Genomic DNA, 13,251 nt, shown 5'->3' on the forward strand with positions numbered 1-13,251 from the left:
CGAGACGCTCATGTCTCCGCCCTAACAATGGGAGTCATTGTCCCAAAGGCTGAAAGGCACACTACAAGCTTAGGTCCAAAAATAAGCCCATTGGGTTGATTTTTGGACAGATTTTGGCTAGAATGAAATATCTCGCTTCGCCTCTTCCGCTCTGTTAGGAGCAATTGACAGCGTTTGGTAGACGCTTTTAGCATTGGTTATTCGTGGAAGTTTTAATATTCACTGCATGCAATGGAAAAGGCTCACCTGAACATATATTCAGCAACCTCAGTTTCTGACATTGTTTAATTTAACTATTGTGGGCCAACTGGTCACGTAATTCACGTAGTCGAGTGAGGCAACCGGAAGCGTGCTTGCCTCACTCGACTACGTGAACTACGTGACCATTTGTATGTTCCGTATTGTCAATTGTAACGTAATATTCAACTGACAACTGATAAGGCAATATAGTGGTTATTGGAATAATCAAACCGCTCATGTAGCGAGATCCGGAAGCGCCGACTGCTAGGGGAGGAGAGTGGACGACTGTACATAGAGATATCAGCGCAAACGTCTTTGTTTCTCCACAACCGTCTTTCAATGTGAGTTACAGCGCTAACTGCTATGGAAGGTTGAGTGGGTACGTATGTGGTCGAATGTCTAGCTAGTGTAGTCCGGGGGACAGAATCGAAAAGTTCGGATGTTGTGATAGCATGCTGCTAAAATTGCTTTGCTCAGCATTGTAATTCGTTGGTATTGCTAGGTAGCAAGCTAACTGTATGCCAATAGCAGCGAAGTAAACTAGCTATCTAGATTACATTAAATTCGACTGCATTGTGGCTAGCGCTCTCTCGCTAACATCATCTAGCTAGCCAATTTCAACTCAAGTCTATCGTAAATCATGTTGTTTAGTTAGCGTGGCTAGTTAGCTGTTTTAGATACTGACCAGGCCACTTCGTGTTTCTAGCTAAACGAATTAGGTAGCTAACCAGTTATCGCAAACAAGGGGCTCAATAACTCAACTTTTCCCACATTGTTACGTTACAGCCTTATTCTAAAAACGTTTTTTATTTTTTATCCTAAACAATCTACACACACTACCCCATAATGACAACGCGAAAATAGTTCAAATTTTTGCAAAAAGTATTTAGACTATTTGCTATGAGACTCGAAATTGAGCCCAGGTGCGTCCTGTTTCCATTGAGCCCAGGTGCGTGCACACCTTCTAACAGGACAATGGACCCTAAGTCACAGCCAAGACAGAGAAGAATGGGATAAAATCCCCAAATACAGGTGTACCAAGCTTGTCGTGTCATACCCAAGATGGCTCAAGGCTGTCAACGCTGCCAAAGGTGCTAAAACAAACTACAGAGTAAAGGGTCTGTATACTTACGTAAATGTGATATTTTTTATATTTTTTATAAATGAGCAAACATTTCTAAACCTGTTTTTGCTTTGAGATTATGGGCTATTGTTTAGATTGAGGAAAAAAATAACATGTAATCCATTTTAGGGAACGGCATGTAACGTAAAAGTGGAAATAGTCCATGGGTCTGAATACTTTCCAAAGGCACTGTATATACACTATACTTCATAAAATACTTTCCTATCGCTCTCTCTTTGGGACAGTGTGGTGGACTGTTGTGATGACACTGTAGACATGTCACCTGTGCACCAGGTAGTCAATAGAAGCTGTCTCTGTGGTGACACGGGCTGGAGAACATCCTGCTGATGCTGCAGACATGTCTGAGGGACAACCAGACCTCACAGGACAAACCCTCACAGCCAAGGTGAGCACTACAATAGGCCAGGGTAACAGGACAGGAAGGTGAATATCTTAAGGGAGAAAAAAAAGTGGGGGGAACCCTTTTTGGTGCTAGGCAGAACCCTTTGAAAATGGTTCTACCTAGAACCCTCTATGTAGGGTTCGTCATAAGCCTCTGTATATGGTTCTATGAAGGGATTTACTGAGAACCATTTGATCTTTGGAGGATTCTTCCTAGAACCACCTATGAACGGTTCCACCAGCCTTATTATCTTTTAACATTTTATTTCTTTGACAATATTTGCATTTAACGAGTGCAATAAGTCCAACTACTAACAGATTGGATTAGTTTAGAAAAATGTGTTCTTTGTGTAGCATAAGATGTATCAACTAATCAGTGTACATGTAAAAATAGATTAAAACAAACAATTCTGAAAGTCACCCTGCAATAGAGCATGCTGGTGATATGGTTCTATGTAGGACACTTTTTGCCTTTCAAAATAACCCTTTCTTCCAGAAAGTGTGCTTCAGATCAAAACGGTTCATTTTGCTAGCCTGATCCCAGATCCGTTTATGCTGTTTTGCCAAGTCCTACTGTATAATTGTCATGCCATGTTACCATAGTAGTTGACTATCTGGCACAAATACAGTTGATTCGTATTCAGACCCCTTGACTTTTCCCACATTTTGTTGCGTTAAAGCCTTATTCGAATATTGATTAAATAGTTTGTTTCCCTCATCAATCTACACAATGTCAAAGCAAAAATTATGTATTTACATAAGTATACAGACCCTTTACTCCGTATTTTGTTGAAGCACCTTTGGCAGCGATTACAGCCTCGATCTTTCTTGTGTATGACGCTACAAGCTTGGCACGCCTGTATTTGGGGAGTTTCTTGCATCCTTCTCTGCAGATCCTCTCAAGCTGTCTGGTTGGATGGGAAGCGTTGCTGCACAGCTATTTTCAGGTCTCTCGGAGATGTTTGATTGGGTTCAAGTCCGGGCTCTGGCTGGGCCACTCAAGGCCGTTGAGGCTTGTCCCGAAGCCACTCCTGCGTTGTCTTGGCTTTGTGCCTAGGTCGTTGTCCTGTTGGAAGGTGAACCTTCGCCCCAGTCGGAGGTCATGTGTGCTCTGGAGCAGGTTTTCATCATCGATCTTGTTTCTCATTGTCCTTCAGATACTTTTTGGCAAACCCCAAGCGGGCTGTCATGTGGTTTTAACTGAGTGACTTCTGCCTGGCCACTCCACCATAAAGGCCTGATTGGTGGAGTGCTGCAGAGATGTTTGTCCTTCAGTAAGGCTCTCCCATCTCCGCAGAGGAACTCTGAAGCTCTGTCAGTGACCATCGGGTTCTTGGTCACCTCCCTGACCATGGCCCTTCTACCCTGATTCCTCAGTTTGGCCCGGGTGGACAGCTCTAGTAATAGTATAGGTGGTTTAAAACGTCTTCCATTTAAGAATGATGGAGGCCACTGTGTTCTTGGGGATCTTCAATGCTGCAGAAGTGTTTTGGTACCCTTCCCCAGATCTGTGCCTCGACACAATCCCGTCTCTGAGCTCTACAGACAATTCCTTCGACCTGATTGCTTGTTTTTTGCTCTGACATGCACTGTCAACTGTGGGACCTTATATAAACAGGTGTGTGCCTTTCCAAGTCATGTCCAATGAATTTAATTTACTATAGGTGGACTCCAATCAGGTTGTAGAAACATCTCAAGGATGATCAATGGAAATAGGATATACCTGAGCTAAATTGAGGCTCATAACAAAGGGTCTGAATACTTATATAAATACTTTATCTGTTTAAGGTTATTATACATTTGCAAAAAATTCTGAACCTGTTTTTGTTTAGTCATTATGGGGTATTGTGTGTGTGTAGATTATTTTCTCTCAATTTAATCAATTTTAGAATAAGGCTGTACCATAACAATGTGGGTAAGGGGCCTGAATACTTTCTAACTGCAGTGTATATAAATCTAATGAAATTGTATCGGTCACACACATATTTAGCAGATTTTGTTGCAAAATGCTTGTTCCTAGCTCCAACAGTGCAGTAGTATCTAAAAACGATTCACAACAATGCACAATCTAAAAATGGAAGAATGGCATTAAGAAATATATAAATATTAGATTGAGAAATGTCGGAGTGGCATTGACTAAAATACATTAGACTAGAATACAGTATATACATGAGATGAGTAAAGCAGTATGTAAACATTATTCAAGTGACCAGTGATTCTATGTATATAGGGGGTGTTCCCTTTATCCCATACATCCTGCATGTTGATTCATGGCCTTGGAAATGTAAACACTAAAATAATGTTTGGCTTTTAAATTCTTTCTGTTCTGACTCTTCATGTGAAAGGCTATAGGCCTAATGGAATGGATGAACAGCCATGTAAATGCCTATTATTATTATTATTATTAAATGCCTTATTCTTATCACGTCTTTCCAAATCCATTTTGATTTCAATATCCCTGAGATGAATGTTGTATAATGTTATGGTTCTTACAGCAATGTAACTTGCACTTTGTTTTCAGGTTTGAATGACAGTGTATTCCCCTAAACTTATTTAAATAAAGTTGTTTTATATGTAAGACCAATTACCATTTGTAATTTGTTTTGGTGCAGATGTGTTAAATATACAACCCTTATAAGTGTCTGTTCATGGAACAATACATCAGCCACTTAAACAGCTGTAAATTATTTTCTACCACATTTTTATTCAAGAGCATATACCATATACACATCTTTGCTGTCTTAAAAAAAAAAGAGTAATTACATGCACATGTTAAGGGTACATTTTTGCTGTATAGAGCAAATATTTCAAGAGTCTTAATAAGAATACAATTTGGATAGAGCCACAGAAAAACCTCAAATTACAGAATAAGACCTGTACGATATATCAAGTACTTTGACCAGACACCTTCAAGTCGAATTTTTTTGGTCACATACACATGGTTAGCAGATGTTATTGCGAGTGTAGCGAAATGCTTGTGCTTCTAGTTCTGACAGTGCAGTAACATCTAACAATTCCACAACTACATAATACACACATCTAAGTAATGGAATATATGGATGAGCAGTGACTGAGCGGTGTAGGTAAGATGCAATAAATGGTATAATATACAGTGTTGAGATGAGTAATGTGAACATTAAAGTGGCCAATGATTTCATGTATGTAGGCAGCAGCCCCTGTGTTAGTGATTGCTGTTTAACAGTGATGGCCTTGAGATAGCTGTTTTTCAATCTGTCCCAGCTTTGATGCACCTGTACTGACCTCGCCTTCTGGATGAACAGGCAGTGGCTCGGGTGGTTGTCCTTGATGACCCTACCTATGTTGCAAGATTGATGTAATTCACTCCATGTCAACAAGTTCCCCGCATAGACCTAACCACATCTTGAGGGTGCATGTTCATTTTCCCAGCATTTTGTTACACATTTCATTGCGGCTGCTTAAAGAATCTATCAATTTAAATGGAGAGGATTGGAGTGTATCCACAGGAACAATACCTAGGAGATGGCATGGGGTCTGGTTGAATAACACCTGTGATGTCCTGTTTAACATGGAGAACTTCGCACCAAAATATGCAAGTATCCCTGGCTGCAGTGTGCAATTCAGGGCTGGTCTCAATGTGGACGGAGTCAAACGTTTGACCCCGCCCACCTTTTTGTCCATCTGATATGACAGTCACACACTGAACACACACGTTTGCGCAAGGCACATATTGAATTCAAACGTATTGAATTTTTGATGATCGTAAGAAATATTATAAAGTGGTACCAGCAGATATGTTAACACGTTTTGCTTCATGCTATGAGACAAGCTACTGATGTTGTTGTGAACAGACTTATGTATGTCATGTACTGTTAAAATTGTTGATAAATGTTAACTTGAATTATATTTCATTGAGCATTTACTGTTACTACCTATTCTGATTTATAATGCTATTTACTTTCCTCATGAGAATGGAGACAGACTATACCATATAGACATACTGACAAGCTGAATGTGCTTTGTACATTAAGTTATACCAGCTCCAGTAAAGAGATCAGAGACTCGGGTGACTTCTACGTCATCTTTACTAAACAACATAACACAATTTACACAGCAGACAAAAACGAGGTTTGACCACTCCTCAAAAATGTCTTCACTCCTGCTCCTCAGAAGAGGCAAAGACAGTCATTTTCTTGTTGTCAACTTCCTCCACATAGAACATCTCAATCTCTCTGTAACATGACTGGTTCCTTGAGGAGAATAGTTTCCTCTTCATCCAGGCCATCATACAACTGTAGTTCTTTAAGGGTTGTAATGCGGTCTTCCCCGTCCATCCCAATTACACTAGGGAGGGAAACGGTGCCTTTAAATGTTTGGCGTTCGCACCACCTTGCTGACTCGAGGGTGTCCCTTAGAAGAACATCTGCTTCCTTGAAGAAAAATAATAAATATTAAGAGTAGTGCCTCATTGGGTGATCAAGACAAATTACACCCCACTTTCACAATACCACCATGCAAACAAAAGCCACTATTACTAAAGGGGTTTTCAGTGATATCGATAACTACTCAACAAGTCATCACAACTATTATATCTTGTCAAGTATTCAGTATTACACACAGACTACTTACCCAGTTCACAGCGCATGTTTTCAGTATCGTCCAGAAAGAAAACAGATTGTGGTCATTACGTAATGTACGGGAACCTCTAGGGATGTGTTTACAGGAATGCACCTTACTTTAGCTAATAGCCTATACAGTACCTGGTCCTGCAGAGCTGGATGCTGATGTGACCTCCTGGGGTGACATCTACATCATCCTGAAATATATTGGAGGGGGGGGTAAGTCTAAACTATGGTTTAAGACTATACCACTCATCATGACACCTACCTGTAGTGTGTTTTGATTTCACCGCCTTTTTCCATCTTTCAACCTCTCTTCTTCAGACCTTAGTGAGTGAATGACATACAGTGGGGCAAAAAAGTATTTAGTCAGCCACCAATTGTGCAAGTTCTCCCACTTAAAAAGATTAGCAAATATCTTGCTTGAAATCTTGCTTGTTTGTAGGAAATCTTGCTTGTTTGTAGGTGACCAAATACTTATTTTCCACCATAATTTGCAAATAAATTCATTAAAAATCCTACAATGTGATTTTCTGGATTTTTCCCCCCTCATTTTGTCTGTCATAGTTGAAGTGTACCTATGATGAAAATTACAGGCCTCATCTTTTTAAGTGGGAGAACTTGCACAATTGGTGGCTGACTAAATACTTTTTTGCCCCACTGTACATTCAATATGAACATATATTCAGGTCAGCCTGGCCACAGTGAAAATGATTAAGAATGCAAATGAAGTTTAATGTTCAAGACTTACGGCGTGGGAAAGTTCTGCAGGAAAACTAGGCACCACCGTCGCCGAATTTGCTGCATGTTTTCCTTTAAAAGAAAATCACACAATCGGATGAGTATCCCAAAAAACATATCCACTAGTGATGAGAATTTCATAATTTATACATACCTCAGTGAAATCACACTGTGCTTCCATAGCAATGTACAGAGCATACTGTAAGTTAAGTTTGATAGTTATGTTAGTTATTATAACTAATAAAACTCCCCTCCAGGAATATATTTCAGGATGTAGAAGACACAGCACGTCACATCAGCATCCAGCTCTGCAGGAGTTTGATGTATGTAGTGTTAAAAACTGTAGGAAATAGGTCCCAAAGAATGTAAAGAATAATAAACAAAGTATGAGCAATAAGTGTGCGTTGCATGCTGCAAGCACAGAAAATAACTTTGTTATAACAGAAAATAGGACTTTTAATATAGTGAATAGCCAGCATCTTACCATCAAAACAAACACCCCACAGTTGTTTGAGAAACCTTGCTTTGGTAGGCCCTGTGGTGTGAACAAGGTACACTTTTCAATAAAGGAATGACAATCAAATGGTACAGTTCAGTGGAATAATTTAAAGGAATATCTAACCTGATCATCCACACAAAGTCCTCCAAGGTCCAGGGGACAAGATCCGAGCAATGTTTCTGAACACAGTGTAAAAAAGTACATTAACAACTTTTTATACTTCAGCATGCATAACAGTTTTGAACACAGTTGGAACTGAATTAGCCCAAGTTTCTTTCACAACATGTATGGGTGTTGCTCGACCAGAAAATGTATTTGACTACAAACACCATTTCTCACATCAATGCACTCACATGCCAAAAATATTTCCTTGGACACGGTTTCAAAGCAATGTGTATGCTTTCTTCGTAAATGTGTTTTGAAGTTTTTAAATTACCGTTTGCAGTGTGAATTACCGTTTGCAGTACAATGGCTTTTCTTGACTTGCCATGTATGTTGGTACCAGGTGATTTCATTATTGTATATACTATGTGTAGGCTGTGTAGACTCGCTATGTGAAACAATGAAAAGTTAGATGTCATATAGTCCAAAGAAGAAAAAGCCTGGAAGGAGGAGAGATGACTAGAAATTATTCTGTTATTCGGTGTGGATTAATTGTCGGAGTAGAGGACCTTGTGCATTTCATGTAAAATAACTCAACGTTTATATCCCATGACAAATTAGCTAGCAACAGCAAGCTAGCTAAATTTCCATAAATGTTTAATGCTTTTTGACCTGTCCCCAAATTAATACAATTGGTTCAGAGTTTGTTTTGATATTTTAAGCTGCGTGTCGTGGTCGCGTTTGGTGTGGGGGAACAAAATCAATTTGCGCACAATGGCGAGGTTTGGGTACGGTGTTAGTCGGCATATCTTTTTTTTGCCGTTCTGTGGGCTGTCTCCATGACCAAAGGTGTAGCAGCATCGATTTCCAAGAACTCCCTCACCATCTGGTCCACAAATGTAGACATTTTCTGCCCTCTTTCTGCATTGGTTGAGACCCCCAAAATTTGAATATATTATTATGACGCAAAAGGTTTACCAACAATTCTCCCTTCTTTTGCAATTCCTCTACCTGGCCCATTAAGTATTAATAGCCTGGTCTTGTTGTATTAGCGTTTCGCCATGATCCTCATTTTACTTTTCAATGTGGGTCATCCGGTTATAATTTTTCTCTAGAGTAGCCTTCATGCCATTGATAGGTTTACATTTTGCAGATTGAGGTGGCTGTTTGTCGTCGAAATAACTTCTGTTCTGGGACTGGGAAACTAGTCAGGATCAAGGGAAAGATGGAGCAAAGTACAGCTAGATCGTTGATGAAAACCTGCTCCAGTGTGCTCAGGACCTCAGACTGGGGCCAAGGTTCACCTTCCAACAGGACAACGACCTTAAGCACACAGCCAAGACAACGCAGGAGTGGCTTCGGAACAAGTCTCCGAATGTCCAATTGACGATACGGCGCGTATAACGTCTCATAAATTTGGTCTACAAGAGTTTAAACAATGTCAGATATCCTGAGGTTGTTGAAGATATGTACAGCCTTTTCCATTGCATGCATTAAATATTACAACTTCAATGGGTAACCAATGCAAAATACCACTTAGCCATTGTAAATAAGAATTTGTTCTTAACCGACTTGCCTAGTTAAATAAAGGTTACATAAAAAAAATACAGACTAAACTTCTGTTTCAATTGCCAGGACGAAGAGAACTGAGAAACACATTTCACGCCACTTCGATACAGCTACTAGAAGTGACTTTCATAGCAGGTTAGGAGACTGAGGTTAAGGTTAGGAAAGTGGTGAGAGAAAAAAGCGGCAATAGTACAGTTTGTCCCTCGAGTTGCCGTAGCAAGTGTGTACTTAATCAAAATAGTCTGAATTCATCTAACTCAAATCTAATTTTGACGTTTTTAGGTCTTAGTCGCCCACATTTGGGTCACATACAAAAAAATCTTAAATTGCACCAATTAACCCTGCACCGATACACTATCCCCCCCAAAACCACGATCCTACACCAGGCCGCCGGCATGGGAGGATGTAACCCCTTCTCTCAAAACTTCTTGTAGATTTGCTGCACTAAAATCTCACCGCAAAATATGTATCTGTTGCTTCAACTACCACATATACAGTATCTTCTGTGATTTCCGCTGCGCAGTGCAGTTGATCACCATGGCTATAAACAAAAGAAATCCAACCTTACTAAAACTCATCCTCTCTGGATCTCTCTCAGGCCTTCTCACTGGGGGGCTTCCAGTTGAATCACCCACCCTTGGGCTATCCTCTACTCACTACCTCAGCATAGGAAACTTTCATTCCCACTCAAACTCTGGCAATCTCAGCCTGTCTCTCTCTCACAGGGCACTTCGGCCCCAGCTGCATGGGCACCCCCACAGTTGACACACAGTGCGTTCTCTATCCCAACTGTACACTCCCTCTGACTATGCCCTCCTGCACATTTCTCACACTGTGGGATCTCCCTTCTACACACTGCTGCAACAGGTCTGAATCCTTGCCACGTAAAGCACAGTAGCGGGTTTGGAACATATGCCCTGACAGAATAGAAAATATAAAGTAAACTGACCTTATCAGGTAGACACTCTGTGTCAAAGCTCAATAAGACCGACAGGGTATTCTCAGACTTGCCATTGCCACCGGGTCCACGTCTCACTAAACAGCGGGCGTCACAAACACCAGGAACATTATTTTTCATTTGATCCACCTCTACACTCAACGCTACCCCACTGAGCACCCCTTTGAGCGGCGCTCCGTTCGTTCCGGAGAGCAAAGCACGCCACAGGTTTCCTCTGGGTGGAGGATGCACAAAAAATAAACAAATCCACTTCTCGAAACTTTTACGTATGTATCCATTCCCAGTTTTCCCTTTACCCAGCTTGACACAACGTATGGGTTGGCCAAAAAGTAGCAATCCACTCTCACTCCCACCATTCCAAAATCTTCTCCGGTAGGATTCACAGGGCAAACATTGGAAGTCTTTACCACACCGGTCGCTGCAGGTAGGCCCACTTCATCCTGGTCTGGCTCAAACTCAGAGCTCACCGCTGCCAACCGACTCCATTTTGAGATTCTCAAGAGAGCAAGAAGACCTAAAGGTAAATAAGTAAAGTTACTTGGTTTGTATTTAGGAGACGAAGGTACAGTATACACTCTGGAGTCGAAGGTCTGAACTTACCGCCATTCTTACGCTTTTGTGTCATCGCACCTCCTTTGCAACAATGTTGCAATGTGTCATCTTCTCTAGTTCAATGACAACCAACACTTCATTGAAGAATCCCTACTGCTGACCAATCACCGACGAAGGGGTATAGACTTCGGCTTGCCTCAGGAAAAAATCTTGTGTGCACGAACAGCCGAAAAAATGCTTGCCTAAAACCAAAACAGTGACAAAATGTAATCAATCTATGCACGCCATAAACTGTTTTGGATGAGAAGCATGCGGACGCCTTAATACCCACAAGGTGGCGTCCAAACCTCAGGCCTACTGGAGTTCATCCATTGAGGAAAACAGTGAGGTGGGCCTGTTTCCACCACATACTATTGCAATACTACTATCATTATTTCAAGTAAGAAGTACAATATTACTGGATATTATTTGCATGCTTTTTGGAAGGACTGGGCACCAAAAATATCTTCCAAAATGAACAGCACTGGGGAAAAGAAAGAAACAATTCACAGAACAGACGTAGGTCCAGGCCTGATGATTGCATAGGCTTACTTGAGTAAATTGTTGTCATTTTAATCATTCAAAACATACTTTTCAGCAACCAATATCGTTGCATTAAATGAAAAATATATAAATTCTGCAACCTGCAACAAATACCTTTTTATTATAAATCTGAACAAATGCATTCCATGATCCTAGAAGTATTCAATTCAAATGAATCTCAATCAATCAAATGTATTTATAAAGCCATTTTTACATACATCAGCAGATGTCAAAGGGCTATACAGAAACCCAGCCTAAAACCCCAAACAGCAAGCAATGCAGATGTAGAAGCACGGTGGCTAGGAAAAACTCCCTAGAAAGGAAGGAACCTAGGAAGAAACCAAGAGAGCAACCAGGCTCTGAGGGGTGGCCAGTCCTCTTCTGGCTGTACCGGGTGGAGATGTATAACAGAACATGGCCATTAAGGCCAGATTGTTATTCAAGATGTTCAAACATTCTTAGATGACCAGCAGGGTCAAATAATAATCACAGCCATTGTAGAGGGTGCAACAGGTCAGTACCTCAGGAGTAAATGTCCGTTGGCTTTTCATAGCCGAGCATTCCGATGTCGAGACGGCAAGTGTGGTAGAGAGGAGGAGAAGGTCGAAAACAGCAGGTCCGGGACAAGGTAGCACATCCGGTGAACAGGTCAGGGTTCCCTAGCCGCAGGCAGAACAGTAGAAACTGGAGCAGCAGCAAGACCAGGTGGACTGGGATAGCTAGGAGTCAAAGCCAGGTAGTCCTGAGGCATGATCCTAGGGCTCAGGTCCTCGGAGGGAGAGAGAGAGGGAGCATACATAAATTCACACAGGACACCAGATAAGACAGGAAAATTACACCAGAGATAAGACCCCCCAGCACAGACTATTGCAGGATAGATATTGGAGACGGGTGGGTCGGGGGACACTGTGGCCAACGATACCTCCAGACAGGGCCAACCTGGCAGGATATAACCCCACCCACTTTGCCAAAGCACAGCCCCCACGACTCTAGAGAGATACAGACCACCAACTTACTACCCTGAGACAAGGCTGAGTATAGCTCAGGAAGATCTCCTCCACCGCACGAGCGCAAAACCAGACAGGAAGATCACGTCTGTGACTCAACCCACTGAAATTATGCACCCCTTCGAGAGACGGCATGGAAGAGCACTATTAAGCTAGTGACTCAGCCCCCATAATAGAGGCAGAGGCAGAGAATCCCAGTGGAGGGGAGCCGGACAGGCAGACAGCAAGTGCAGTTCGTCGTTCCAGTGCCTTGCCGTTCACATTCGCACCCCCTGGGCCAGACTATACTCAATCATAGGATCTACTGAAGAGATGAGTCTTCAATAAAGACTTAAAGGTTGAGACCGAGTCTGCGTCTCTCACATGGATAGGCAGATCATTCCATAAAAATTGAGCTCTATAGGAGAAAGCCCTGCCTCCAGCTGTTTGCTTTGAAATTCTAGGGACAATAAGGAGGCCTGCGTCTTGTGACCGTTTGGTCCTTGTAGATATGTAAGGCAGGACCAAATCGGAGAGATAGGTAGGAGCAAGCCCATGTAATGCTTTGTAGGTTAGCAGTAAAACCTTGAAATCAGCCCTTGCCTTAACAGGAAGCCAGTGTAGCACTGGAGTAATATGATCAAATTTGTTGGTTCTAGTCAGGATTCTAGCAGCAGTGTTTAATTTTAAACTGAAGTTTATTTAGTGCTTTATCCAGGTAGCCGGAGAGTAGAGCATTGCAGTAGTCTAATCTAGAAGTGACAAAAGCATGGATTAGCTTTTCTGCAGCTTTTTGGACAAAAAGTTTTAGATTTTTGCAATGTTACTAAGATGGAAAAAAATCTGTCTTTAATTTTCTTTATGCTCGTCAAGAGATCAGGGTCCAGAGTAACGCCGAG

At 41.5% G+C, this 13,251-nt stretch overlaps 2 long non-coding RNA genes across 9 annotated transcripts; one reads left to right on the forward strand and one right to left on the reverse strand.

Annotated features, from left to right (window-relative positions):
* Window positions 1-392: 392 nt before the first annotated feature.
* On the forward strand, window positions 393-4,349 carry LOC139530499 (uncharacterized). 3 transcript variants are annotated; one of them, XR_011666047.1, is made up of 3 exons: window positions 393-1,358; window positions 1,658-1,769; window positions 2,659-4,349. It is a non-coding gene; the product is annotated as an uncharacterized lncRNA (long non-coding RNA). The 3 variants fall into 3 exon arrangements; XR_011666045.1 differs by having other exon boundaries at window positions 1,658-4,349; XR_011666046.1 differs by having other exon boundaries at window positions 393-581; window positions 1,658-4,349.
* Window positions 4,350-5,811: 1,462 nt separating this feature from the next.
* LOC139530500 (uncharacterized) lies at window positions 5,812-12,943 on the reverse strand. 6 transcript variants are annotated; one of them, XR_011666053.1, is made up of 8 exons: window positions 11,888-12,943; window positions 10,833-11,026; window positions 7,727-10,746; window positions 7,589-7,639; window positions 7,259-7,412; window positions 7,115-7,176; window positions 6,632-6,689; window positions 5,812-6,560 (listed from the first exon to the last, which is right to left on the reverse strand). It is a non-coding gene; the product is annotated as an uncharacterized lncRNA (long non-coding RNA). The 6 variants fall into 6 exon arrangements; XR_011666050.1 differs by having other exon boundaries at window positions 5,812-6,167; window positions 6,505-6,560; window positions 7,115-7,412; XR_011666052.1 differs by having other exon boundaries at window positions 5,812-6,174; window positions 6,374-6,560; window positions 7,115-7,412.
* Window positions 12,944-13,251: the final 308 nt, after the last annotated feature.

This window comes from Salvelinus alpinus, chromosome 9 (genome assembly GCF_045679555.1).
Source record: "Salvelinus alpinus chromosome 9, SLU_Salpinus.1, whole genome shotgun sequence".
Taxonomy (NCBI): Eukaryota; Metazoa; Chordata; class Actinopteri; order Salmoniformes; family Salmonidae; genus Salvelinus; species Salvelinus alpinus.